Source organism: Lynx rufus, unplaced genomic scaffold (genome assembly GCF_022079265.1).
Source record: "Lynx rufus isolate CCGP_SWC_20201006 ecotype Redwood Valley unplaced genomic scaffold, mLynRuf1.p SCAF_8, whole genome shotgun sequence".
Lineage (NCBI taxonomy): Eukaryota > Metazoa > Chordata > Mammalia > Carnivora > Felidae > Lynx > Lynx rufus.
Window position 1 is genome coordinate 66,658,569 of NW_025814896.1, and position 27,420 is coordinate 66,685,988.

At 48.9% G+C, this 27,420-nt stretch overlaps 1 non-coding gene and 1 pseudogene across 1 annotated transcript; both read right to left on the reverse strand.

The window, feature by feature from the left end:
- LOC124503443 (guanine nucleotide-binding protein G(I)/G(S)/G(O) subunit gamma-10-like) overlaps positions 1-27,420 on the reverse strand; it is a 108,246-nt pseudogene that overhangs the window by 20,951 nt on the left and 59,875 nt on the right.
- On the reverse strand, positions 3,325-3,430 carry LOC124504453 (U6 spliceosomal RNA). Its single transcript, XR_006960430.1, has one exon. It is a non-coding gene; the product is annotated as a U6 spliceosomal RNA (small nuclear RNA).

Sequence of the window (27,420 nt, forward strand, 5' to 3'; positions counted from 1 at the left end):
GAAAGTTTGCCAACCCTTATGTTACGTGAACCCAGAAAATTGCACCTCGCTGCACTGAGCTGTGCGGACAAAACACGCCCGCCCTCTTGGAGGAGAGATGGCCAGTTGACCAGTTACGATGCAGTGCAAGAGAGGGGACTGCTGTGCACAGAGTCACCAGGAGCATTGACAGGATCAAGAAAGGCTTCCCTGGGGCATGGAACCACCCTGAATGCCAGGCTCCACAGTCCAGGGAGAGGACAGAGGCCCAGAGGCGGGACAAGCCTCCAGAGTCCTTTCCTTGCCCCCTGTGCCCACCTGGGGCTGCATTTATTTCCCTGTGGCCCTGCTCCTGATTCAGAGACACCAGCTATCACTTCTGAGTCTTGGAACACAATTCAACTCACAGCAGACCCTCTCTGCTGTGTTCCATGGGATACATTTGGGCATCCGTTCTCCCAGAAGACTCGGGAACTTCAGGCTGATCCCAGACAGCAGCCTCTCCTTTGGTTTGTCTACTGAGCAGCTGGCCAACCATCTCTAGCCCTGTGGTTTCTCGGGCGGGAGTCAAGCGCCAGTCTGCCACCCCACAGTGCAGGGATCCCATACACATCTCCCCAAGAAGCTCTGACGAAGCCCTCTCTTGGGCTTCTTGATGCGAGAGACAGGCACCTCACAGAGGGCATTCAATAAATAAATCCTTGGGCGCCTGGGTGGCTCAGTCGGTTGAGCGTCAGACTTCAGCTCAGGTCATGATCTCACAGTTTGTGAGTTTGAGCCCCTCTGTGCTGATAGCACAAAGCCCACTTCAGATCCTCTGGCCCCTTCTCTCTCTGCCCCTCCCCCCCCTCAAAAATAAACATTAAATAAATAAATAAATAAATCCTTCCCCAGAATCTTCCCGTTAACTTCCAATAAACTGACAGCCACAAAAAAGAGGCTGTAATATTTGTAATACAAGTTTTTAAATGTTTCCTCATAAAATTTGCCTTTTGCTCTGGTGACTCTGAGAACTGATACCTATCATCCTAAGATGTTAGCAGAAACTTCTTCCCTGTCACACCCCCTCCTCAGAGCTGAGGAACTGGAGACCAAACAGCCCTTCACAGATGTCCTCCCCAACTGTCCAGTCAGAGAGGACTCTAGGAGAAAGAGGTCTCCCAGCTTGGCCCCCAACAAGGTCCTCCCTGCTCTGGGGGCATCTCTACTATTAGCAGAAACCTGTGTGGTAGAGAAGGAAGTGTGATGGGCCTGGTGTATGGCCACTTCCTTGATCCGTGACCTCACACAAACTTTTGAGCTGAGATTCATTTCATCATAAAATGGAGATTAAAAGTAGTAATAATACAGTCCCAATTTCCCCGAGTCATTGTCCGAATTGTGTTGAGTATAGGGGCACCTGCATGGCTCAGTTCGTTGAGCATGTTGACTCTTGATTTTGGCTCAGGTCATGTTCCTAGGGTCATGGGATAGAACCCTGCATTGGGCTCCACACTGAGCATGGAGCCTGCTTTAGATTCTCTCTCTCTCTCTCTCTCTCTCTCTTTCTCTCTCTCTCCCTCTCTCCCTGTGCCCCTCTCCCCCACTTTCACTCTCTGACTCTCTAAAAAAAATTTTTTAAAATGTGTTGAGTATAACCCAAGTGGATCCAGTGAATTCATTCAGCCTGTGGACAAGTCTTAACTGAAGGCTCCTGGGAAGCCCAGGGCTTCTGGGAAGGATGGGGGTCTTGCCTTTCAGAAGGTTTACCATCTCACTGGGCAGAGAATATGCACATGGCTGAAAACAGACATAACAACCCATGTCAGGTAAAGCCACAGGGAAGATTTGCAGGCTGGCCAAGAGTCCCCAGTCAAAAGAAGCACAGTATAACTCAGTAGAGGAGATAAGTAATCCTGATTTGGGGCCATCTCTTAGAGGAGGCGGGCTCAGGGTAGGGCCCCAATGGTAAGATTGAACTGGGAGGGGGACGGTGGGAATGAGGAAGAGGAATGACATTTCTCTTCGTGGTCTTCCTGAGAAGGACTGGACAAGTGTCCATGGTAAACAGAATTACACATTTGCCCCTCATGTTTATATATTTAGATTCACAAACCAGATGGCAAAGTAATTCAGGGGCTAGTAGTCCTCTGAGCAACATTGGTAGCTCATTAATACGACCTGGGGGACTTTAAGAACTACTGAGGTCTGGGTCCTCCCCCAAGAGACTCCCGTACGGTTGTTTTGGGATTTGATCTGGGCATTGGGATTTTAAAAGCACCCAGGGGATTCTAATGTGCAGCAGGGTTCACGACTATTGCCTCTCAAACCTTAGTGGGGGCAGTATGGCTTCTGTTTAAAAACAAAACAAAACAAAAAAAGTGCTAAAAGAGAAAGCAACTTTATTTTTAAATGCCAGAATGCCAGGGTGGGGTGCTGGTGTCAGATTTCCTCACTACCTTTGCCTACCTCCAGCCACTGCCCCCACATTCTTCCAAGCTGTTCCAGTAAATTCAAGCTCCTGCTCAAAATGCTGCTTTCCCTTTCTGGAAAATTCTACTCCCAGGGAACTCCCTCCCGACTCTGGAGGCATCTCATTCTTAGTGCTTTGCCACGCTTGTCGAAGTGCTCTGATCCTCCAACATCATACAGTTTTGCTCAAATGTCATCACATTGCAAAGAATTTTCCAGAAAGGCCGAAGGAGCCCTTCCCAAGGAGGCTACTGCAGCAGTAGAGGCCAAGTGGAAAGCGCGCTGGGCTTGGGAACCAAGATCCCCTGGCCCAAGTTCTGACGTGACCACTAACCAGCTGCCCCTCTGAGCCCAAGCTTCCACATCTGTGAAATGGGCGAGACCTGGGTGACCCCAGGTTCCTCCTCACCATGGCTCTCAGAGACTTCAGGAGCTGCTCCAAGCTGAACACAGTGGGGCCTGAGTACGGCTCACCTCCAGGCTCTGCTTCCTGGGGCTTCTGCCAAGCCCTGGGCCTCCTGCCCAGTGAGCAGTGGGCACAAGGGGCCTCCACAGAGTCTCTGCGCGGTTCTCCTGGGGGGCGGGGGCGGGCAGGCAGGGAACCTCACAGACCTAACACAAGGCCCCGTCTGTGTCCAGGTGGAGGGGGAGTGGACTGAGCCACCCACGGGGACGCTACCTTGCCTCTGGATTTTTCCGTGGCCTTTTTCAGAGGCTTTCATTTGATCATCAAATAACCGCTCAGCAGTAGAGACCGATGAGGACAATTAGCTCCATTTCACATATGAGGACGCCAAGAAGCTGAGGTGCGGTGAGGCAAAGTGGAGCGGGGGGATGCAGTGTGTCAGAGCGGTCAGGAGTGTCTGCTACTCTGACATTGAAACTGTCTTTAAAAAATGTATATGGAACACCGCGAACTTGTGTGTCATCTTTGCACAGGGGCCACGCTAACCTTCCCTGTATGTTCCGCTTTTAGTTTGTGCACTGCCAAAGCGAGCACTCCATTTAAACTTTCTAACCCTCAATTTTCTCACCTAAAAAAGTAAATACTCTTAACGCTCCACTAGGCCTGCCCACACTTTGTGGTGAGGCAGGCTCAGAGACACCTCTGGTCATGAGGTGGGACCCAGGAGTCAAGTCAGTGCAAAGGCAGGGCCCTGAGAGACCCACGATAGGCCAAGTGGTGTTCTAGAATTTTCTATATTTCATCTGTCATCCTCATGGCAGCCCTATCTGGCACCCTTGGCCCCACTTTGCAGAGAGAGAATGAGAGGTTGAGAGTCTACACACAGGGGCCAAACTCAGGTTCAGAGTCATGTTCTCCCACTTTCTCCCTGTGATGTCTGTCCCCTTGCATGTGGGTGTAGTTTAAGAGGCAAGTTCTGATTCTGTTGTCCCCTCCATCCATCAGACAGACAGACGGCCTGCAGGACGTGGTCAGGCTCAGCCCCAGGTACCAACGCAGGCAGGGAAACCAGGGAAGGAAACTGCTGAGTTTGAGAAACTTATACTTCAAAATCATCTCTCTCCTCAGACCAGAGGGAGTCTTTACAGAGAAATTTTACAGAGATTAAAGAGTTCCATACTTTTTAATAACCTAGGAAAACTAGAAGAGGAGAGACTTAAACATTCATCAAATCTCCAGGGGGAGAATGTCTTTTATTAAACTTGGAAATCACTGATAAAATCACAAAGGAGAGATTAGCGAGTTTGACTAGAGAAAAATGTAAATTTTCTGCCTTAAAAAAAATGAAAAGGGGCAAGTGGGGAGAAGTATTGGCAGCAAATAGGGGAGATAAAAGGTTACTCTCTGTTTTATGTATTTATACTCTGCCTCCTTCCTAAAAAGTTTTGAGGAGGGCATATTAATAAAAAGCTCATACAAATGGAAAGTTTAAAAACAAAGAGGGGCTCCTGGATGGATCAATTAAACGTCCAATTCTTGATCTCAGCTCAGGTTTGATCTCAGGGTCGTGAGTCCAAGCCCCACGTTGAGCTCTGTGCTGGGCATAAAGCCAATTTAAAAAATAAAATAAGGGGCGCCTGGGTGGCTCAGTCGGTTAAATGTCCAACTTCACCTCAGGTCATGATCTCATGGTTCGTGAGTTAGGGACCTATGTGGGGCTCTGTGCTAACAGCTCAGAGCCTGGAGCTTGCTTCACATTTGTGTCTCCCTCTCTCTCTGCCCCTCCCCCACTCACCCTCTGTCTCTCTCTCAAAAATAAATAAACATTTTTTTTTAATTACAAAAAAATAGGGGCACCTGGGTGGCTCAGTCGGTTAGGCATCTGACTTCGGCTCAGGTCATGATCTCACAGTTCTTGAGTTCAGGCCCCGTGTCAGGCTCTGTGCTGACGGCTCAGAGGCTGGAGCCCGCTTCAGATTCTGTGTCTCCCTCTCTCTCCGCCCCTCCTCCGCTCATACTCTCTCTCTCTCTCTCTCTCTCTCAAAAATAAGCAATAATGAACAATAAGACAATAAATAAAAAATAAAAAAATAATTTGTTAATTACAAAAAAAGAAAAGAAAGTAGCAGGTAAAAATAAATAAAATAAAAAGCAGGACAAATATTGTAATATTCATAATATATCATTCATAGTATGACTATAGCTATGTGAAAAAATACATGCGTGAAAATATGAGAAAGGTAGGTCTGCCCCCAACATGTGCAGACCCCGGGGCAGGGGTACAGACAGAAACCACATACCAAATGCCTAAATATTAAAGAAATAATTACCAACTATTTATTAATTTAAAACTAATAATTTACATTAATATAAGCTGAATGTAAATATGAGATATTTAAATTATGTTATTTGTGAAACAATAAATTATTAGCTAATTCAAACTAACAAATCATCACATAAAATGTCAAATATCTTCTTACCTTGCAATAAGACTGCATATTGTCCCTAGAACAACCAAGAAGAAAATAACACCATTTAAAAACCAACAAAGAAATTAAAATGGTATGCTAGAAGAGTATCTATTTAACACCAAAGAAGTCAGTAAAGGAGAAACAGAGGAACAAAACAGACATGAGATAGGTCAAGAACAAATATCGAAATGGTAGATGTAAAGCCAATCGTATCAATAATTACTATTATGGACTGAATGCTTGTGTCCCCCCAGATCCATATGTTGTAGGCCTCCCCCCACCCCCAAATGTGATGGTATTTGGAAGTGGTGCCTTTGGGAGGTAATTAGATGAAGTCATGAGAGTGGGACCCCCATGATGGGATTAGCGTCTTCATAAGAAGAGAGAGGCCAAATCACTCTCTCTGCCACGTGAGGAGGGAGGGAACAGGCAGCCATCTACCAACCAGCACCTTGATCTTGAACTTCCCAGCCTCCGGAACTGTGAGAAATAACTATTGTTTAAGCCACCCGGAATATGGTGTTCTGTTACAGCAGCCCGAGCTACTAAGACAATTACATTGAATCACAGCAGCATTATTCACAATAGCAACAGACGAGAGATAACTCAGCTAGTGAATGGATAAACAGTAGAATAGTAGTTAGCAATTAAAAAGAAACAAGCTACTGATACATGCCGTAACATGGATAAACTTCAAAAATATTATGCTAAGTGAAAGAAGCCAAAAGTGAAAGAGTCCATATTGTATGATTTCATTTACGTGACATGTCCCAAACACGTACATCCAGAGGAGCTGGCTGGGGCTGACAGTGTAACAGGAGTGGACCGCAAATGGCCATATGAGGTTTTTTTGGTTTTTTTTCGGGGGGGGAGGGGATGGAAATGTTCGAAATCTAGATTATGACAACGGTTACAGTGATGCGCAACTCTGTAAATTTACTAGAAAATCATTGAATGAAGCATTTAAAATTATACCTCAGCAAAGCAGGTTTTTTAATGTGCTAAAATTTTAAAAATCTGTGCTGCAAATGATACCATCAAGAAAGTGAAAAGGCAACCCACAGAATGGGATAAAATATTTGCAAATCATCAATCTGACAAGGGACCTGTATCCAGAATATATAAACAACTCTTATAATTCAATAAAAGGATAACCCAATATAAACATGAGCAAAAGAGCAAAACAGACATTTCTCCGAAGAAGATGTGCAAATCTGTCTCTCCCTCTCTCTCTCCCTCTGCCCCTCCCCCTACACACGCTTGCACAGGCACTCTCTCTCCTCTCTCTCTCAAAATAAATAAATAAACTTAAAAGGTGGAGGGGGGTGAAGTGGAGAGCAACCAATTAAGAGACTCCAGAAATGGAGTATGCAAAAAGCATAGATAATCTGAATGTGCCATTGACACCTCCAACCCACCACGTCCAAGACGGAAGTCAGTCGGCTTCACCTTCCCCACACCACCTCTCTGCCTGTGTCCCTTGTCCTAGTGAATGCCATCTGCATCCCCACAAATCAGCCTGGACTCCTCCCTCTCTCATATCCCCAACAACAGACTTCTCTACAAATCCGGTCCATTTTCCCTCCTAAATGTTTCTGAATATACTTGTCTTATTCCTCTGCACCACCCTTCTCCTCAGGCCACCATCATCTGTTGCTTGGATGGCTCCTACAGCCTCCAAACTGGCCTCCCTGCCTCTACCTGGTCCCCTTGCAATGCTCCACACAGCAGCCAGAGCCATTCATTTAAGTTACAGCCAACTGGGGACTCCCCACTGACCAACCCCTTTCAGGACATGGTCTCCGGCCTCACATCTTCCTGTCCCAACCCCCAGCCATTCCAAGCTGCTTTTAGTGCACCAAATGCAGCATGACCTCTTTCCTTTCTGGACCTTTGCACATGCTGCTTCCTCTGCTCTCCCCTTTTTCCCTCTTTGTTCCTGCTGTGGGAGCTGGAGAGAAAGTGCTGAGGAGGCTGGGGGACAAGAGAAAGGGGTTGGGAGAGAGCTGGGAGCCTCATGTGGTAAATGTGCTCCTGTCTGCCCAGCGCTTGCCCTCTCCTGGAATAGCAGCCCCCCTTTTGTGGAACTGCTCCCCACACTCGGCTGTGTGAGCCAACGGGAGCCACCATCTTACACAGTCCTGCCTCCCTGCCACACTTGTCCACCCTGCTGGCCTCGGCTCTGCATTCCAGCCTGCAGGAAGGGGGGTGGAGGAAGTGTAGGGCATGCAAACTCCTTTTAAAGAAGTAACACAGAAGTTGCATGCATCCCTTTCATTCCATTCCATCAGTAAAAATGTCATCATACTTAGCTGCAGAGTAGAGTCTCTAGTTAGTTGGACTTCTGCCGTTACTAAAAAGTTCGATTCCTAAAAAGAAAAGGGGGATGGTGGCTAACGAGGGATCACAGCTTCAGCCACACACCCTGAGAGCCACCAGAGTCTGCCTCCAGGGCCTGACTCTATACTTGGGGGTGCTGGAGGCTCACCTGCATGGAGACTGTATCAGGTATAGCAGAAAACCACCCCAAAATCTAGTGGCTCAAAACAACAGCCGTGTTCTTGGCTCAGTAGTGTGTAGGTCAGCAGTTTGGCGGGGCTCAGTTGGTGGTTTGTCCACTGGGCTTCCCTGGGGTCATGCATGCAGCTGTACTCACCTGGTGGTTTGATTAGGGCTGGATGATCTAGCATGTTCTCACATATCTAGCAGTCAGCAAGCTTAGAGCTGAGATACTTCAGTTCTCAATGTGGCCTCTTCAGCAACTAGCTCAGGCCCATCCACATCATAATGTCCGCCTTCCAACCATGGCCAAAGAGAGGGCAATCCTCATGCCCAAGTGTGTTTCAAGCCTCTGCTTACATTTGCTAAAGTCCCATTGGCCAAAATAAGTCACATTGCCAAGCTTGGGATTCAAGGGAGGAGAGACAACTTCACCTCTTGATGGGAAGAGCAGTAAAGTGACATTGCTAAGGCACATGGGAAGAATTATTCAAAACATTTCCATGAAGAGTCTTCAGCGGTGACCTCAGGCTCCACCCATAGAACAAGGAATGTCTTTCTTGGTTCTTTCAGGCTCTTGTGGGGACACGAGTGGGGGAGCATTCTTGTGGGTTGAATGGCGGACCCCCCACCCCCAAAGATATGTCCATGTCCTGATCCTTGGAATCTGTGAATAGGACCTTATGTGGAAAAAGGGGACTCTGCAGAGAGGTGATTGAGGATCTTGAGGTGAAATCATCCCGGATTATTCAGGTGGGCCTAAATCCAATAACAAGTGTTCTTATGAGAAACGTATGGAGAAGACAGAGAGGAAACCCATGTGAAGATGGAGACAGGGATTGGAATTATGCAGCCACAAACCAAAGATCACCTGGAGCCACCCAAAGCTAGGAGGCACGGGGAAAGATTCTCCCCCTGAGCCTCTGGAGGGAACGTGGCCCTGACACCACCTTAATTTCAGACGTCTAGCCTCCAAAACTGTGAGAGAATAAGTTTGTTATTTTAGGCCACCAAGTCTGTGGTAATTTGTTACAACAGCTCTAGGAAATGAAAATAGGCTCATTGCTAAAAACACAGCCACCTGGGAGCAGAAGCCTGCGCAAGGCAATTTCTCTGAGAAGGCCACGCCTCCTTCCCCTACCAGTAAGCAGACCCTCTCTGCTTTTTCCCTCCAAGGCCTGAGGCATGCAAGGCAAGAGGGCCTGCACCCCAGTGTGCTACCCCTCCACACTCACACCCTGAGGCTTTCGAGGGTCCTCGGGAGTAAAAGGAGGGAGCAAGGTGAAGGTTCAAGAGAGGATTATAAGATCCTGGGAAGTGTTGTGTTTGGTTGTCTGTGTCTGAGGCAGCAGAGACCCGAGCATCCTTTCAGAGGCCTGGGGAAGGATCCAGAGGAGGCCTGAAGAGTCCCATCCTTCATGCCAAGCACACCAGTCTTCTGCTCACGCAAATCAGAGTCGTGACAGGTTAGGACTCAAAGGACCTTTGCATTTAGCCCCTCACTTTGCAATGAAGAGGCAGAAGGCAGAGGGAGGAGTGACTTACCAGCGCCCCCTACAGGTGCCTGCTCACAATATCCAGTCCAGTCCTCTCCCCACTCTGTGGTGTGCCCTGGGCAGAGACAAGTATTTTATTCAGCTGCCTTTATTCCTGTCTCAACACATTGTAAGACTGCTCTGCTACTTCTCAGTTCCCATGCCCTTTCCCTTCTTCCCGGGACACAGTGGCTTATGAACCCCTTGTTCCTGCCAAGGGCAGCCAAGAAAGTGGGAGTGGCCGCTCGAGGGGCACTGGTCCTCTGGCCTGGCAGGACCATCGCACCTTGCCTGCCTCTGCAAGGCCTCTGCTTCCAGCAGGACACCCAGGGTCTTTAGCTCCCCCTGCCCCTTGCCGTGTGGTCCTAAGTTAGATGTGGGCAGCAAAACGAGAAGCCACAGGCAATAAAGAGCAATCCATTTGAATATGGTCATTCTATAAGAGCTAGGAAGAAAAAAGTTTAAATTACCTGATTTTTATTAAGAATGGGAACAAACGTGGGGCACCTGGGTGGCTCAGTTGGTTAAGCATCTGACTCTTGATTTCGGCTCAGGTCATGATCTTACGGTTGGTGGGTTCAAACCCCACATCAGACTCTGTGCTGACAGTGCGGAGCCTGCTTGGGATTCTTTCTTCCTGCTCCTCCCTTGCTCACACTCTCACACTCTCTCTCTCTCTCAAAAATAAATAAATAACCTTAAAAAAAAAAAGAATGGGAACAAATGTTAAGTATAATCTTTTAAGACAAATTACAGTTGATATTTGGGATAAATTATTAATACTGCCTTTTACTGGACACTTTCCTATGTCCAGCCTGAGGTTTTACACATATTATACTGTTTAATCTTACCAACAATGCCGTGGTTAGGTTATGGTTAGCCCTGCCCCGTTTTGTAGACTAGAAGCCTGAGGCTCAGAGTTCAAAGCTGCCTGACCCCCAAGCCATTCTCTTTCTGCCTTATCACCTGGCTCCTCCCTGACTAGAAAGGAGGAAGAGAGAACAAGGGGGAACGAGAAAAGCAGCGGAGGAGGACAGAAGAGACCAAGGAAGAAGTGGGGAGAGACACGCGTGCAGGGAGAAAGTGGGGGAAAGGAGGGAACCCGCACGGGTGATGCAAAGTTGGAGAAACTCTCCTCTCCATCGCCTCTACGCAGACCGTGTGCTGCAGAATGTGACCCCCGCCCGTGGCCACACCACTTAGCTGGCTAACCACTGTTCACAGCTCTTCAACAACTCCTTATTCTCCAGCCTTCTGAGACTCCGCTGTGAATGGAAAAAGCCACAAAACTCCACTGGGTAGAGAACTCTATGGGCTGCCACATCCATGCTCAGAATGTTACACTGGAAAACAGATCAAACCAAGCAAGCAGAGGGGCAGCTCCAGCCCTGGGCTAAAGCTCATGGGATCGCGTTTGCCCTTGTGCCACAGGGCACTGGTGAAGGCTGTCTTGGACCCTCTTTTGCCTCTCCTTCCAGACTCTTCCCTAAGCACCCTCAATCCCACCCTGGTATCCTACACTTCCAGCTACTTCTGGGATAATGACAGGCTCAATACCCCCCTACCCTCCCGGCTCTGTGTCTTGTGAGAAAGCATCTAGATTGATGAAGCAGGGCAGGGGCACTTCCCACTCTGGGTACACGTGAGGCCAGGCGGACTGGGAAGACCAAAGGGGGCATGTGACAACTGGTCCACATCTCATGCTATCTGAGATTTCCAGAGCATAGGCTGGGCCCTCACAGGTCCTGTAAGCCAATCCCTTCATTTAATCAAGGAAACTGAGGGTCAGAGAGATGAGGGCAGGAGCCCAAGGCCCCGCTGTCTGCACACTTGCCCAGAGCCCAGCACCCAGCCCTCCCCTCTGGCAGCTGTGCTCTCCCCCAGCCCCTGGCGCCCAGTGAGCCAGCGGGAGCCTCACATGTGATTATAATTACCGTGGGCTTGGCCTGAGCCCAGCCATACCGTGCACACATCCAGGCCTGGTTGCTGGCCAAGTTTCCATCTGGGTAGAAAAATGAAAAGGTTCAAGGGATGCATGTTAATCCCAAACACCCAAGCAGGAAGGACTGGGGAGAGGGGGAGAGGGCTGGCCAGAATCTCTCAGGGCAATGTCAGCCCACCAAGAGCTCCTGAGACAAGCCCAGGAGGCAGAACGCTGCCCCTGCCCCACCCTCTGCCCCTCCGCCCACCAGCTGAGACTAGGCTGTGTGCCCACTAGGGGGCCAGGATTGACCACTTGTTGGGCATCGTGGTTCAAGAGCCGTCTCAGGATCGCTTGTGGTTATAAATCCTGCTGGCCCCCCGGGCCCAAGATGGAACTCAGCTGGCAAGGTGCGGCCGGTGGTCCCCCTCCTCATATGGCTCCTTCCTTGTACTAAGCATTTCCCCCATCCTTTCCTTCAATATCACCATCCCCTACCACAGATGGGAAAACTGAGGCACAGAAATGAAGGGGCTGGCCTGAGGCCAGGTAGCCATTGAGGAGCCAAGATGAGTAGAATATAAGCCCCTGGCAGCCCATCTGGCCAACAGCATCCCTCCTGATGCTCTTAAGCTGCGAGGTCAGCCTGGGTTGTCTCTAGGACTCCCCTGCTTTCTCCTGGAGCCTACCACCATGCCTAGCGCCTGAAGATTTATTTCATGAGCTGTCTAACTTCATCTGCTCCACATCTGCTGCATGGCCCTGGTGGGGTCCCAAATTCTGTCTGGTTGACATGTTGTGCCTCTCTAAAGTTGACATCCCATGCCCTCAAGGCTTCTAGATTAATATTTCCCCACTCCTTCCACCCTCAAGATAAAGGTCCCTTCTTTTCTCCCAGGTCTGAAGCAATCCTGAGCTAACACTCCCCTCCCAGCTTGCTTCAACTCCCAGGAAGTATCATCTGCAATCTGTGCTTGGTTCAGGCCTCAGCTAAGGCAAGACATTTGGATTTTTGAACTATGATATGGGTACAACTATCCTTTGGGGGCTTATAATAGGTTAAATAGATATTAAGAGAGCTACCACTCTCTGTCTTGGGAGCAAAAGCATTAATATTTAGCTGAAATTTTACTGTCACCCACATGATGTGCTAAAAACCCTATGAAGGACAGCAGCCATCAATTAAATATCAACTGTCAGGTGGGAAAGAGCTGTGGCTCCCAAAGGGAACAATGGGCTTTTTGATACGATTCCTCAGAAAATGAGGTCTTCCTCAGATGCATGTGCTTATTTACACCAGCTTCTAGACTGGCTGAGGACAGTCCAGGGCCTGCAGCCAGGCATCTGAGCAAAGAGGCAAGCTCCAGAGTGCATTTTCTTGCCGACTTGGGGATTTACGGGCTTCCTGGACAGGCCAAGCAGCCTCGATTTCAAGGCCAGCAGCTGAGCCAGGAGGTTGGCCAAGGTTTTTTCAGAGGCTTTGCAAGCAGTTGGGCCCTTGGGGAAAATGGCTTTGAAACACTGAGCTGTTATCTGGTCTCCCATCTCCTCTAGAGTCAAAGCCACAACAGGGGCATTTTCCTCACTGAGGCAGGGGCAGGAGTCATGGGGGAGAGATGGGGAGGCAGAATGAGGAAATGAAGCATTATTCTCAAAAGGTCACTTCATTATTTTTTCTACTTTCAAAAGGCCCCAATGATCACTTTGTGTTTAAGCCAATGTTGCTTTTTCAAAGAAATGAAGAAAGGAAAAGATGTTTTTCCAGGTCTAATTATAAAAACCATAAGGCTGGAAAGATCTGGAGAAAACATCTGTCTCCTGGTTCTGCCTCCACTAGGTACACACCAAAGCCCATGGGCAGGGGTTGGTCTATGAATAACCTGCCCTGGGAAGCTCTATCAGCAGTCCTGGAGCCCCCAGTCTCAAGCTGCCCCCCTACCCCAAGTCTGTCCACATCCCCATTGCTGGGATTAAAGTTCATTTCTTCTTTTCAGTCTTCATGGAAAAATGGCCAAGAGACCAGAAGAGCTAGTGACTGGGGTCCTTATGAAGGAAAGCAGGTTGGGGGTCTCTGTCACCGCAGGGCACTGAGTCCTTAAAAAGCCTACACTGCCAGTGTGAAAGGGCAAGCCCCAGAGCCAGGGCTGCCCCCCTCTGGGCCTCCCTGTCCCCCTGCCCAGCAGGACTGGTCTGCACATCACCACTGGAAGGCCTTCTTCCTAAGCAGATGGGGTCAGTCTTCTGGTCTTGAGCTGACCAAGAAAAACGGAGTGGGTGTCCCTGGATTTTCTGTTTAAAAAGTGCCAGTGGGGGGGGGGGAGTTGGGGTCTAGAGAAACCATCTCATTCCCTCCCCCATCTATCAAAACTACAAATCTCAACTTTCCTAAGGTGAGGTAGAGGTGGGCTGGTGGGGCCAGGGAGCGGACATCTGGCAGGAGCAATTGGTCTCTGGCGGCCCCTCCAGCTCTGACAAGCTCTGGGCACTGAAGCCAGGCCCCAGAGGACCCCCATCACCCTGTAGCAAATCTCTCCTTGTTCTCACAGCAGCTCACAGCCCTGGCCACGCAGGATGACATTTTTTAAACACTGAAAATAGAGATAAGAAGCAGGCAGGGAGGAGAGGCCTGAGAGCTGGAGCTGGGCCCAGGGAGGGAAGCAGCCTCCCTGCCGAGAGAGGCAGACCCCACCGGAGACTGGACATGATGGGCAAGGGTTTGCCAGCTCTCAGCCTCACTTTGATATGGTGCCGAGTCTGGGCCCTTCACCCAGCCAGTTGTTCACTGGTCAGAGTCCGTGCTCCCCTGAGCACTACCCACAGGCCCAGAGAGCTCCCACAGAGCTGCCCAGAGTTGGGATGGGAGAGCTAATTCAATCCCCCAGTGCTTGGAAAAGGTCGGGCACATGGCCTGATGGCACTCAGTAAATATCTGTGGAAAGAATAACTTGCTGTATTACTGCTCCTGGGTAAGCCCGTATTTGAGCTGTGACAAATTCCCCAGGGATGGGATCTCGGAGGCAGAAAGGGCAACGGGGAGTCCCTCAAAGCAAACATGGAAAGGTTTGGTTAGGTGCAGGTGGCCTGCATGGCAAAAATTGGATGACTTGAGCTCTTGACTTGTCTGGGGAGTTTCTAGGGAAGCCATTCAACAATAACAAGAAAAATAATAATGGGTACTCCAGTGTGCAGAGGATGGAGAGAGTCTCTTCTGACAGAAGCTCCAGAAAGTAGTTTCAAGGTCACCTCTGGGATCCCTTGGAAACCTTAAGAATAACCAGAACAGTCCAGCCTGTTTCCCTGTAACTCAACTAAAAGTGTGACTGTTTAGGGGTTCAGGGTCAGACCGTCTTTGAATCCCTGCCCTTTGAACTCCCACCTCTAAAGACAATCCCACAGCCGCCAGCAGGATTGCACGCTTGGAGAGAGATCTTCATAACTCACGCATTCCATGGACGATCCTTGGCTCTCCTCTCAGCCTGAACAAACAGAGTGAAATACAGCATCCGGCCGCTACCCAGTTCAGCCTCACTGCTATCTGGGGGCAGAAACCTTGAGAGGAATCCCAGCTCCAGCCAAGGAAAACATGAGTCTGGACTGGCTAAGCCAGGTGGTTTTTCCCCCCACCTTCCATTCCCTTGCCCCCCACTCTCTGGAGCCAATGAGTTGTTTGGGTAACCCCAAGACCCTACTCCTATATTGCCTGAAGCCAGCATGGGCTTCTTTCTGTGTCTCTGTATCTTCATGTGGCCTGATTAGACTGAGGGCCCTCCCTAATCCAGTAAAATCTCATTTTAACTTAACTAATTACATCTACAAAACCCTATTTCCAAATAAGATCACATTTTGAGGTTCCAGGTGGACAAGAATTTTAGGGGGACACTACCCAGCCCAGTACAGCAATGTTGAATTCAACTTTATCTGGTCATGACCCCTTACCCATCGGATTTTGGCTTCCAAGATTCTGTGGCTGTTATCTGTTCTTCCATTATCTTTGTCCCTCTATTTTCATTTTGGAGATGCTTGAGGCATCGGACCCAAGGCAAAAAGAAACCAGAGAGATTAATTTTAATGACAGTTTCTTTAATCCAATATATCCAAAATAGTATTTCAACATGTAATGAGTATAGAAAGTTATTATTTTTTAAAAAGATTTTATTCTTAAGTAATCTCAGTACCCAATGTGGGGCTCGAACTCATGACCCTGAGATCAAGAGTCGCATGCTCTACTGACTGAGCCAGCCAGGTGCCCCTAGAAAATTATTAGTGAGGGGCACCTGGGTGGCTCAGTCGGTTAAGCATCTGACTTCGGCTCAGGTCACGATCTCGCGGTATGTGAGTTCGAGCCCCGCGTCAGGCTCTGTGCTGACTGCTCAGAGCCTGGAGCCTGTTTCAGATTCTGTGTCTCCCTCTCTCTCTGACCCTCCCCCGTTCATGCTCTGTCTCTCTCTGTCTCAAAAATAAATAAATGTAAAAAAAAAAAATTAAAAAAAAAAAAGAAAATTATTAGTGAGACACTTTACATTCCTTTTTCATGCTAAGTCTTCAAAATCCCATATGTCTTTGACCCTTAGGGTACTTGAGGCTAGTGGGTATCTTATTGAACAGCATAGCTTAGGAAGTCAGAAGAGAAAGCGGTGAGGCCTGTGACAGTGCTGGGGACACTCCTGGGGAGGTGAGTAGGTTCTGGGAGGTGGCGTTTGCTGATGACTTCCCTGCCTTCCTGACGATCTGTCAGGTGACGGAAGCAGCAGCCACTTGGGGCAAGCTCACAGGACAGTTCTATCAAACCCAGAGGGGGATCTGTTCATTCACAAGGAAAATGATCTATATCTGGTTGCTCTCTCATCTGTGCGTGTGGCCCCACCCCTTCCCCATGGCACACTTCTTGGAGAGCCAGCCCTGGGGAGCCTGGACTCAGAACCAGGAACAGTCCTCACTGAGTGTAGACTAAAAACCTCAGCAGCACAGTGTGAGACATCTGCCCCTCCCCTCCCCCACGGCAGGCATGCCCGTAACTGGGAGGAGGCAGCCAGCCCCCCTCTCCTTCTCCGAGGCAGTGGAGCCGACTGTGGCCACATTCTGGGGCCTGGCTCTTTTCCTCACCTACACTGCGGGCCTGACCCCTTCAGATGGACATCCTTCCCTTTACACCCAAATCGGTCTTACTGGAATGGGCCCATTCTCTCTTGTTAGGACAACTTTGCCTCTGTCTGCTCCATGCCCATGTGTCAGTTTTTTGGTCAAACTCTCAAAGAGTAATTTGGTTCCCCAAGGAATGGGGTCCCTCACTTTCTTCTCTTGAAGTGCCCACAATTCTTCTTTCTCCTAGATCCTGTTCCACCGCCTCTGTGTTTTTCTGAGAAAACCAGGAATACAGGACCCAGACCCAGAACTGGGCCCAGACATGTCTTCTCCACCTTTTGGGCTCTCAGGCCTGCACTTAGTAGGGGCGCAGCCCCCACCCAGGATGAGCAGAACAGGGGCATCCCACCCACACTGCCCTGTCTGTCCTGGGGACCAGAGACAGCCATGTGGCTGGATGATGGAATCTGCCAGACTGCCCTCTGGAGCAAAAAAGTCACTTTTATGAAGGGGTAAAATTTGGATGGAAAAGGAAGTAGAGGGGATGGAGAACAAGAATAGGGGATGAGGAATCTCTGAAGTTAATTCAGAGTTACCACCAGTGTCTTTTTATTTTTTAATTTTTTTCAATGTTTTTATTTTTGAGACAGAGACAGAGAGCAAGCGGGGTAGGGGCAGAGAGAAAGGGAGACACAGAATCCGAAGCAGGCTCCAGGCTCTGAGCTGTCAGCACAGAGCCAGACCGCGGAGCCCGAACTCACAGACCGTGAGATCACGACCTGAGCCGAAGTCGGCCGCTCAACTGACTGAGCCACCGAGGCGCCCCACCACCAGTGTCTTAAAGCTACAAATGACAAGGCTCTCTTGCTCTCTCTCTCTCTTTGTCTCTGTCTCTGTCTCTCTCTCTCTCACACACAGACACACACATCTTGAGAGCTTTCCAATTTTTTTCTGCTATGCACGGACTTCACAAAAAGTGACTCAACCTTACATAAGAATCTGAGGGGGCCCAGGAGCACAATGACTCACTGCCTTGAAATTTCCAATGGGTTACACACGTCTTCTTAGATGATTTTTAAAATTTTATCTTTAATGACTGTCAAAAATTTTTTTTTTGGTTTGGAGGCAGATTGGGGTGGGGATCCTGGCTCTGGGCAGGAAAGAATAGTTATGATGGACAGAAGGAGACAGGCGCAGAGGACAGGGCCCTCTCGGTGTCAGGTCCCAGGAGGTTCCAGTGAGAATCGGGAACTCTCCTCTCAGGACCTTGGGGCATTTCAAGAAATTCAGTGTTACAGTAACCCTAGCAAGAGCCAGACTCCGGGTCTGCAGACAACACTTTGATTTGGGGAGGCTCTCCCAGACTTCAAGGTCACTGCTGCCTAAAAAGCCGCAGAATGCTGCAGGGCAGTGGTTCCCAGCTCCGGTCATACACTAGAATCCCCTGGGGAGCTTTTAAAAATCCTGATGCCCAAGTCACACCCCAGACCAACTAAATCAGAACCTCTGGAGATGGGGCCCACATGTCAGTACTTTTTTAGGTTTCTCAGGTGATTCCAAAGTGCAGCCAATGAGGAGACCCTGCTGGTTGGAGGGTCTGGGGCCATTTTACACCAGGCAGATAATTCCAGTCATTGATGCCTCCCTAACTCTCAGAGGGTTATTAGCCATTGCCTCGAATTCTGGGTTCAAGGGTCTCCAGTGAGCCTGAGAGTTTCCTCTGTTCAGTCAGGTTGCAAAGAGTCCAAAAGCAAGCAATTCCCTGAAGGGGAGGTTGGTGGCTCCAAAGAGCTGATGGGTGGGTCAGGATTTGGGAGGCAATGAGCCTCCTTCCTGTCGGAAGACAGGGCATCAAACTCTCCTACAGGCAGCCCCTGGGGAAGCTCAGATGCCCCCACACCAAGCCTCTCTCCCATCCCATCACAGGCTGGGGGTCCGAGGCCTGCAGTTGCCCCTCTGCCAGGTCAATCCAGCCTGAGCCACTGATGACTCCCTCAGCCACAGGAGAAAGTCACAGCCTGATGCCAGCACTTAAAGTCACGCCCAACCTTCCCCCAGCCTTTCCCTCCATCTCCATGATGCACACACACCCTGCCCCACCAGTCTGCCCCCCTCCCACCTAAATGCCCTGCCCACTCCTACCCCCAGACTTAAGCTCACACCCAAACATCCCATGGCCCACAAGATATACAAGGTCTTCACATCTGCCAGGGCATGCATATGCTCTGGGTAGGAAAACCCCTTGTCATCCCACAGCTCAGTGGGTATCCATTGACCTGCACCTGTGCAGACGCAGACAGCAGGTGCTTGGCCCTGAGATGGGTGACAGGACAGAAAGCACCGTGGCCACTTTTATCCCCCCAGCCTTGTCCACAGATTCCTAGAACCCGGCATTCTACATGTGGCCATTTGACATGTGGCACCGCCATACCATCACCCACCTCACCTCCGCAGGCACAATGTGCCCTTCTCACTTTGTGTCAGACTTAGCCTCCCCTCCAAGAGCAAGAAAGGTGGTCGATCTCTCTGGGTCCCTCCTTCTCCGCGTTCAGTTACATACTGGATGTCTGAAGGCATGGCATTTCACCTTTCTGAGCCTCCTTTTCTTCACTCTTAAAATGGGATGCTAAAAGCACTAGCCACATAGATTTGTGGGAGGACTAAAAGAGGTGATACAGGTGAAGAGTGCAATGCCTGGTACCTGGTAAGCTCTCTCAGTAAACGCTGCCGTGATCACGGTGTGATTATGTATTTGCAAGCTCAACCTGATTCCACGCTGGACTGTAAACACCGAGGGCAAGGACCTTATCCGTGTACACGCTGGATGCCTAGCAGGTGCTGACACCAGCAGGGATTCAATGAATACTAGTTAAATGAATAAGGCAGGAACTATTATCACTTTTGTTGTTGCTATCGTCCTCGTTATCAGTATTGTTTTCACTTTTGCCATCAATATTATTATTCTTATGGGGTTCTTTCTCTTTTTTTTTTAATGTTTATTTATTTTTGAGAGAGAGAGACAGAGCCTGAGCAGGGTAGGGGCAGAGAGAGACAGAGTCACAGAATCTGAAGCAGGCTCCAGGCTCTGAGCTGTCAGCACAGAGCCTGACGTGGGGCTCAAACTCACCACAGATCGTGACCTGAGCTGAAGTCGGACATTTAACAAATTGAGCCACCCAGGCGCTTATGGGGTTCTTTCAATACCACTACCAGTTCTGAGGATACTGCACTCCTGTCCCTGCCCCCTCCATAAGCCATGTGGTCCTGGCCCTCTGTATGATCCCAGCTGCCTGACAGCATCTTCCCTCTGACCTCTGATTTCTTGGCAACCCTCCGCTTTGGCACACTGCTGTCCTGTCTCTCACTGTGGAGCATGAACCGGGGACAGCTGCATATCCCCACAACTCCCCGCATCCAAGTGGACAACTTCACAAGGAACCCCAGATGCACACAGTCAGTCCCTTGGAGGAGGAGCCCCAGGAGGTAACTTAAAAGCTTGTCCCCTAGAACCTTCTAGCACTGTTGGTGGGAATGCAAACTGGTGCAGTCGCTCTGGAAAACAGTGTGGAGGTTTCTCAAAAAATTAAAATAGAATTACCCAACGATTCAGCAATAGCAGTACTAGGTATTTATCCAAAGGATACAGGAGTGCTGATTCACAGGGGCACATGCACCCCAATGTTTATAGCAGCACTATCAACAATAGCCAAAGTATGGAAAGAGCCCAAATGTCCATCAACTGATGAATGGATAAAGATGTGATACACACACACACACACACACACACACACACACACACACACAATGGAATACTACTTGGAGATGAAAAAGAATGAAATCTTGCCATTTGCAACAACATGAATGGAACTGGAGGGTATTATGGAGGTATTATGCTAAGCAAAATAAATCAGTTAGAAAAAGACAGATATCATATGTTTTCACTCATGTGGAATTTGAGAAACTTAACAGAAGACCATAGGGAAGGGAAGGAAAAATAAGTTACAGAGAGGGGCATAAACCATAAGAGACTCTTAAATACAGAGAACAAACTGAGGGTTGATGGGGGTGGGGAGTTGGGGAGAGGGGAAATGGGTGATGGGCATTGAGGAGGGTACTTGTTGGGAGGAGCACTGGGTGTTGTATGTAAATGAAGAATCACGAGAACCTACCCCCGAAGCCAAGACTACACTATATACACTGTATGTTAGCTAACTTGACAATAAATTATTAAAAAAAAAAAAAAAAAAGCTTGTCCCCTAGCACCCACTGCCGGCAGCTTTTCCATTCAAGGCTGAACTGACATTGCAGTGGGAAGCTGGCTGAGAAGGGCCAGCTCTCTGCTCTGCCCAGTTGGGTCTGGCTGGAAATGCAGAAGTGGGCGCCCAGACCAGCCACATAACAACCTTTTTGACCCCTGTTTTCACACGGCAGATCTTGCCTGCTCCCCTTCCTTTTCCCTCCATCTTTCTGGGACAGTTTTGTCCCTCTTGGCAAGCAGACAACACCTCCCTTGCTGCAGGTCCAGGCCAGGCTTCATCGAGAACTCAGTGGTTCCTGGGTCTGCACTCTCTCTCTCTCTCCTGGGCTCCAGTGCTGATCTTGGAGGGGGGCTGGACTGCCTTAGGACATGGTGGGAGGCAGGTAAGGTCACAGTTGATGGATTCTCGTGACCATGCAGTGTCCTGTTTGGCACCTAGGAAAACCATCTCAGGCAAGACTAAATGGCCCTATGGGGTACCTGGGTGGCTCAGTCAGTTAAGCGTCAGACTCTTGATTTGGGCTCAGGTCACGATCTCACGGTTTGGTGGGTTCCAGCCTTGCATCAAGCTCTGTGCTGACAGTGAGGAGCCTGCTTGGGATTCTCTCTCCCCTCTGACCCTCCTCTGTTCACACACACTCTCTCTCTCAAAATAAACAAACTTAAAAAAATTAAAAAAAAAAACTTTAAAGACTAACTGGCACTAAAATGGCAGCGTTAGGACCACCCACTTCACAGGCCTTTTTCTAAAGAGACTGGCAAGGTGGGCCTGAGCCCAGGTATCTGCCCTCCAGCTGTCCCTGTGCTGCCTAAAGACGAGAATGCCAGGTTACTCAGTAAGTGGAAAATCTAAGAACAGAGCCGCCATCCCCTAGCTCAGAATCCAGACTTCAAAAAGAGTAGTTAGGAACAGTTGAGGAAAAGACTAGGATTTTTCTACATTGATTTTTCTTCAAAAGATTCACAGCATCCCAAATACCCCTAATTCCTTCTTTATGTTTGTAGTTGTGATAATGCAGCCTGTCACTCCAGACCTTACTAAAAACCCTCCTTGACCTAATTTGTACTTTCCTTCAGGGTTACTCTATGCGCCCCAAGACTGCCACTGGTTGGCCAGACCAAGGGGTGTCCTCATGGACCCAGAATCCCAGTTAGCTCTCACATTTGTATCAGCAATTGTCACAGGATTATAAAACTGACTGTCTTTGATAATTCTCCCTTTTCTTTTTATTCAGAAGAGCCTTGCAGGCAATGTTTCTTTGGGCAATGTTTCCTAAAGTCTGTTCCATAAACCTCAAGTTTTGTGAGATGTTAAATGGTGTTATGTAAAAAAAAAAAAAAAAAAAAGTCTAACAACTTTGGGAAACATTGGCTTTTAAAAATGAATGTGTTTTTTATTGCCTGATTCTGCGACTTTACTAAAATGCATTAGAGGTAGAAAGAGCGTTTTCCAAACTTTCTTAACCACTCCACATTCTTCTTTTCTTGGAGGAGGCCATGTGACTGGTGTTCCATGGCCCAGACTTTGGGAAATGCTGCATTTGTTAGGCTCAACATAAAAAGCAAGTGTTCTCATTGGCTGTTACACAGGTGGTAGGATTGTAAATAGAAAGGTCTGTAGAGCAAGTAGCAGCTATTAAAATATTTGGTGACAAAGCTTTTCTTGTCATAGTTCCTTCAACATAGGCTCTACATTCAACAGGCTGGCCAACTGTTCCCTTTCAGATGAGCTCCAAGATCTATAGAGAGCTTTTCTGGGTCTGGGGGGTGAGTCCCTCTCAATGGTAGTCCTGAGAGCCCTAAACCCAGGATAAGCACCACCAACAACCACCAGCTCAGGATAACTCAGGGCAAGTCAAAGCTTTCTGTGTGGCAAGGTGAGGAAAACACGGTCCACAGACAACTTGCACATCCCTGAGATCAGGGAAATGAAGAAGGAAGGAATTGGATCTGCAGATTTGTTTAATGAAGTATAAATGCCACAAATATACAACAATAGGGGAATGATCAGGTAAATGGAGGCCTGCTGCCTCTTCGGAATGGCATAAGTGTGCTTTGATATCAGGTGGAAAGAGGAGATAACACAGGAGGGGAAACTGTGAGTTTCCAAATGGCAGCAGTATCTTCCGGAAGCACCTAGAGTTGGCCCAGTATCAGGAAGCCTCTTTGGGTGGGAAATGTGAAACCCCCCCAGGGATCAGCCTGGATGGGCTGAAAGTGTGGAGGGGGGCCCTCTGAATTGGATAATACAAAAGAAATAACAGTAATTTGAGAGTTGGGGCTGGCAGCTGGAGGAAAGAGAGGAACTACCAAGTAGAACATTCAATGCATATCCGTGTGAAGGAAGGGCTGGGAGGAGGATTTCTCAGGGCAGGGAAGTCTTAGAGGGTGTAACATTCTGTTTGAGGCATTTGCTATATTGTCACATGAGGTCATCTCCCTCTCTACCCTCTAGTAGGTGACCAAAGCAGCATATTCCAACGTCAAAGAAAGAGGGTAAACAGGAGAGCTGAACCAGTGTGGCTCCCACAACACCCCCAGAAATCCTCAGAGCTGCCGGGAGCAGCCACCATGCCTGGTATAACCAGCAGGGGTGCAGCAGGAGAGAGATGGCATGCTCAATGTGGATAACGGGAGAGAGTGGAAGAAAAGGCTTATTTACAAAGGTGTGGGCAGGGTGTGGATGTGTGGACACCCCAAGGGCTGGTAACAGCCCAGTGCTATTACCTCCACTAGGCCTGAGGGGAACCAGAGAGAACTGGCCGTGGGCTGCCTGTTAAGAGCTGTGACCTTCTGTTGAGGGCACAGCCAGGCCTCAGTGACCCCACAGGGGAGGAGCAGGGGGAATGAAATTATGGGCTGAACTGTGGCTCCCCCAAACCATGTTGAAGCCCTAACCCCCAGTATCTCACAATGTGACTGTATTTGGGGATAGGGCCTTTACAGAGGTGATTAAGTTCAGAGAGAACTGAAATTTAAATACACAAAGAGATACCAGGGGTGTGCACTGTATAGGGCAGAGCAGGCTGGGGAAGGTGGACAGTAGACCTAGAGGGGCAGACAGACAGCGGGAACCCACATATTTGGGAGGGGGGTTAAGCCAATTTAATGTATCATAAGAATGTGCAACTGAGGCTTCTGATGACAGATTTACAAGTAGGACACAGGATGGTGGGGTGAAAACAGGCTAGCACTTGGACGAAGATTGGAAAAAGAAGGAAAAATAACAATGTTTGACATTTATGTACCTGACTTTTTCCTTTCAACTTTCCTTTCTTGATATGGTCAGGTTGTTTTTAGACTGACAAGAGATAATCCAGAGGCAGACTTTTCAGAAGAAATGGCTTCATCTAGCTTGGGGAACAGCTGTAGGGGGAGCGGGAGGGAGGGTGGAGGGGCAGAAATGTGGTGGATGAAGGCAGGCAGCCCCCTTGAAATATTTTAAAAGCCACCAGAAGAAAGGTGTCCAGGTCTCTTGTGTGCATCAGCCCCTTGCTTTCTTATGACAAATCATTCCCCCAGCCCTTGAGATGGACTCCAACTCAACATGGGTCACACTCAGAGCACAGCTCAGAGGGGGCAAAAGCATTTAGGGGAGATGCCCTGAATGCCCCTAACCCCTTGCTTTCTGCCCCAGAGTCCTGGGGAGCTGCCATTTATTCTTTACTAAGTGTTCTCATTTGAGGTCCCTGAGCAAAACTCCTGACTGGGTGAGACAGGCCAGACAACGTCAAAGAAAGATGGTAAACAGGAGAGCTGAACCAGTATGGAGTATCTACTCACAAGTTCAACCTGGGCCTTACAGAGCCCCATAGGAGGGATTAACTGTGGGTAAGAGCAGGGACAGTCCATGTAGAATCTCCCTAGTCCTCCATGGGGTTGTTTGACTTGATCACTTGACCTCTAGTATATTAAGCAGAGGCCTACTTGGTTAGGGTGCATTAGTCAAATATGGGACACAGACTGGGAGTCTTCTCCAGCAGAAATGGACTCCTCCCTGACCACTGCCTGGCCCCCTAGCATCTCTGAAAGGGACAAGAATCTCAATGGCCCTAGCTGTCTGGCTTGGAGGTGTGTGTGGTAGCGGTAGGGGGTGGATGTAGTTTTTAATCTTCCTCCCCTGATGAGACAACTGACCATCCTACATTAGTCAGCTCCTCCCCCAGACAAAGGGCTGAGGTGAGAGACTCCCAGATGGGATAGCTCTTCCAGGATCCTTTATTAGAAAGCCGGAGTTCCCCAGCAGGCATTATGACATTTTCAGTCCTCAACTTGCTTTCTCATTCAGGGAGTACAAGACCTTCTGAAGCAAAACTAGACAATGGGTGCTTAATAATTCACTAGCGTTGCATATAAAATACCTCATTATTCCAATTAATAGCACATACTGATGCAAGGCACCAATAACACATTTATTGCACAGGCACTTTCTAAGATCATTTTATGCCTGCCTGAGAAAATGCACCTGCCCTAATGAGCCCTATCCAGCAAAATGGCCTGAACGTTGTTGGGTCAAAGTGGTTGTTATTTGAACCCACTTTAGGGATGTGTTTGCATCTGAGGGGGTAACTTGTTTTCTGAAAAATTAAGAGAGAATTACACCACTGGGACCAAGCAGCCCAGCTCTGGACCCTATAACTTGGGGAAGAGAACATACTTCTCCTACCCATTTTTCAGTGAAGCACAAAGTGTAGGACACTTAATTGCCATTAATAGAAAACCCAACTCAAAATGGCTGGGAGCTAGATGCTTGCCATCCCAAAATGGCTGAGAGCAGTTGCAGGCACAACATCCAGGAGTGTTAATGACCATCTCCTCCCTGGGGTAGGAGATGAGAAACCTTCCCCTGAAGCACCTCCAACAGACTTATATCTCATTGGCCAGGATCAGGTCACATGTCCATGCCTAAGCCAGTCACCAGCAAAAGGAATGAGACCATGATTGGCTTGAGCCAATCAGGAACCACCTTCTGAAGCTAAGCATGGTTCCCAGCTGAAGCAGGGAGCTGGGGAGGGGGGCAGTTTTTTTGTTTTGTTTTGTTGTCTTTTAATTTTTTTTATTCTTGAGAGAGAGAGAGAGACAGAGACAGAGCATGAGAGGGGGAGGGGCAGAGAGAGAGGGAGACACAGAATCCAAAGCAGGTCCAGGCTCTGAGCTGTCAGCACAGAGACGGAAGCGGGCTCAAACACCTGAGCCAAAGTGGGACGCTTAAGGGACTAAGCTACCCAAGAGCCCCGGAGGGGAGGATGTTTGAATTAAATCAGGTTTGTTAGTGAGGGAGAAGCTACACTCCAGCTGAGATGGCCAACCCCAAGAGTTGGCAGATGGCAGGGACCGAATGCATACATCCATTTCCGTTTAAGTGGCTTGCCAGAGGGCTCAGGGCTCTAAGTGGCAGAGCTGGAACTCAAACTCACAAAGAGGCAAGAGTGCATGCAGAAGATACGCTGGGCTTGTTCAGGTGTCTGCCAGGCCAGCCCCCATAAAGAAGGGCCCTCCTTCTCTGGGGAACTGGCTATTTTGTCATCCCGAAGGTGAGGGCCACTGCAATAGCTTTCTGGGGCAGGAGACCCTCCCCTCCGCGATGTGAAACCACAAGTCCCACCTCTGCCAACATCCAGCCGGCCCAGCTATCACACCACAGCTGTGTTTTTCCACCTCTTCTGCACAAAATAACTGCAAAAAGTCTGACGGTTTTTCCTCTGTCCACATTTGATTTATGGCTACAATTACTAGCTTTCCTTCACTCTGTCTGCATGCCAACAGATATCTTTTGCAAGTCAGCAGTGCTGCCATCCCAGCTCCTCTCTGGAGTCCCCAGCATGAGTACTGCAGGGGACCCTTCCCCCCGCATTCTGAGATACCAGGCCCTTTCAACACACCCCCTCTTGCCACCCCTGCCCATAATTGTCTGGGTGCCAGCTGCCTGGAGTGTATCAGAGTCAGGTGAGAAGCTGAATGATCTCTTTCAACAGAGACTCTGAAAGATAGGAGAGGCTACTCTCTCCACCCAACATCTACCTGGGATGTCTCAGGAGGCCCTGTCTGCAGCCAAGGCGGGGGGGGGGGGGGTGGGGAGGATGGGTGCCTACCTCCCCAATAAGATCTTTACCATATGCTTCAGAGGGTTCCCATCCCTAAGAACAGACAAACCTCTGGGCCAGCCTCACTCCTGCCCTCCTTCCTAAAATACCTGCCTGTGTCCCAGGTTCCTTCTGTAAAATGGGGATAATGATAGGACTTACCTCATAGAGCTACACTTGGATTAAATAGGATCAGTTTCAAATCCTTAGCTTCATGTCTGACATATAAGTGTTCTCTAAATGTCATTTTTCATTATGCCACTATTTATGCTTATTTTCTAACCTAGAGTAATTGTTTATTACCTCTGAGCATCTAACGCCACCGGGCACAATCCAGGTTGTCCCCACATGGCATCAGTGATTCTCACAACCACCCGGGGAAGACAATGCTCCTGTCTTGCAAATGAGAGCAACCCAGGCCCAAGGAGCTAGGACCAGCTCTCACAGCCAGGAAGTGAGAGAACAGAGGCTGCAGCCCAGATCCGGCAGAGCCCAGAGTTGCCACTTTTCTACTATGCCAACTGCCTTGCAATTACATTTTATCTGAGTAATATACATCTATATTTGGGGGAGGGGTAGTTTGGAGAAATTGGAGAAATCTGAGATGTGGGAAAAGAACATCACTGAATTAGGACACAAAACCACAGTTTCAGAGGTCACCAGGCATCCTGGACCGCTCTAAGAAAAGAAGGCAGGCACTGCAGAGCCTTGTGCCCTCCTTGTGTCTGTGCCTAT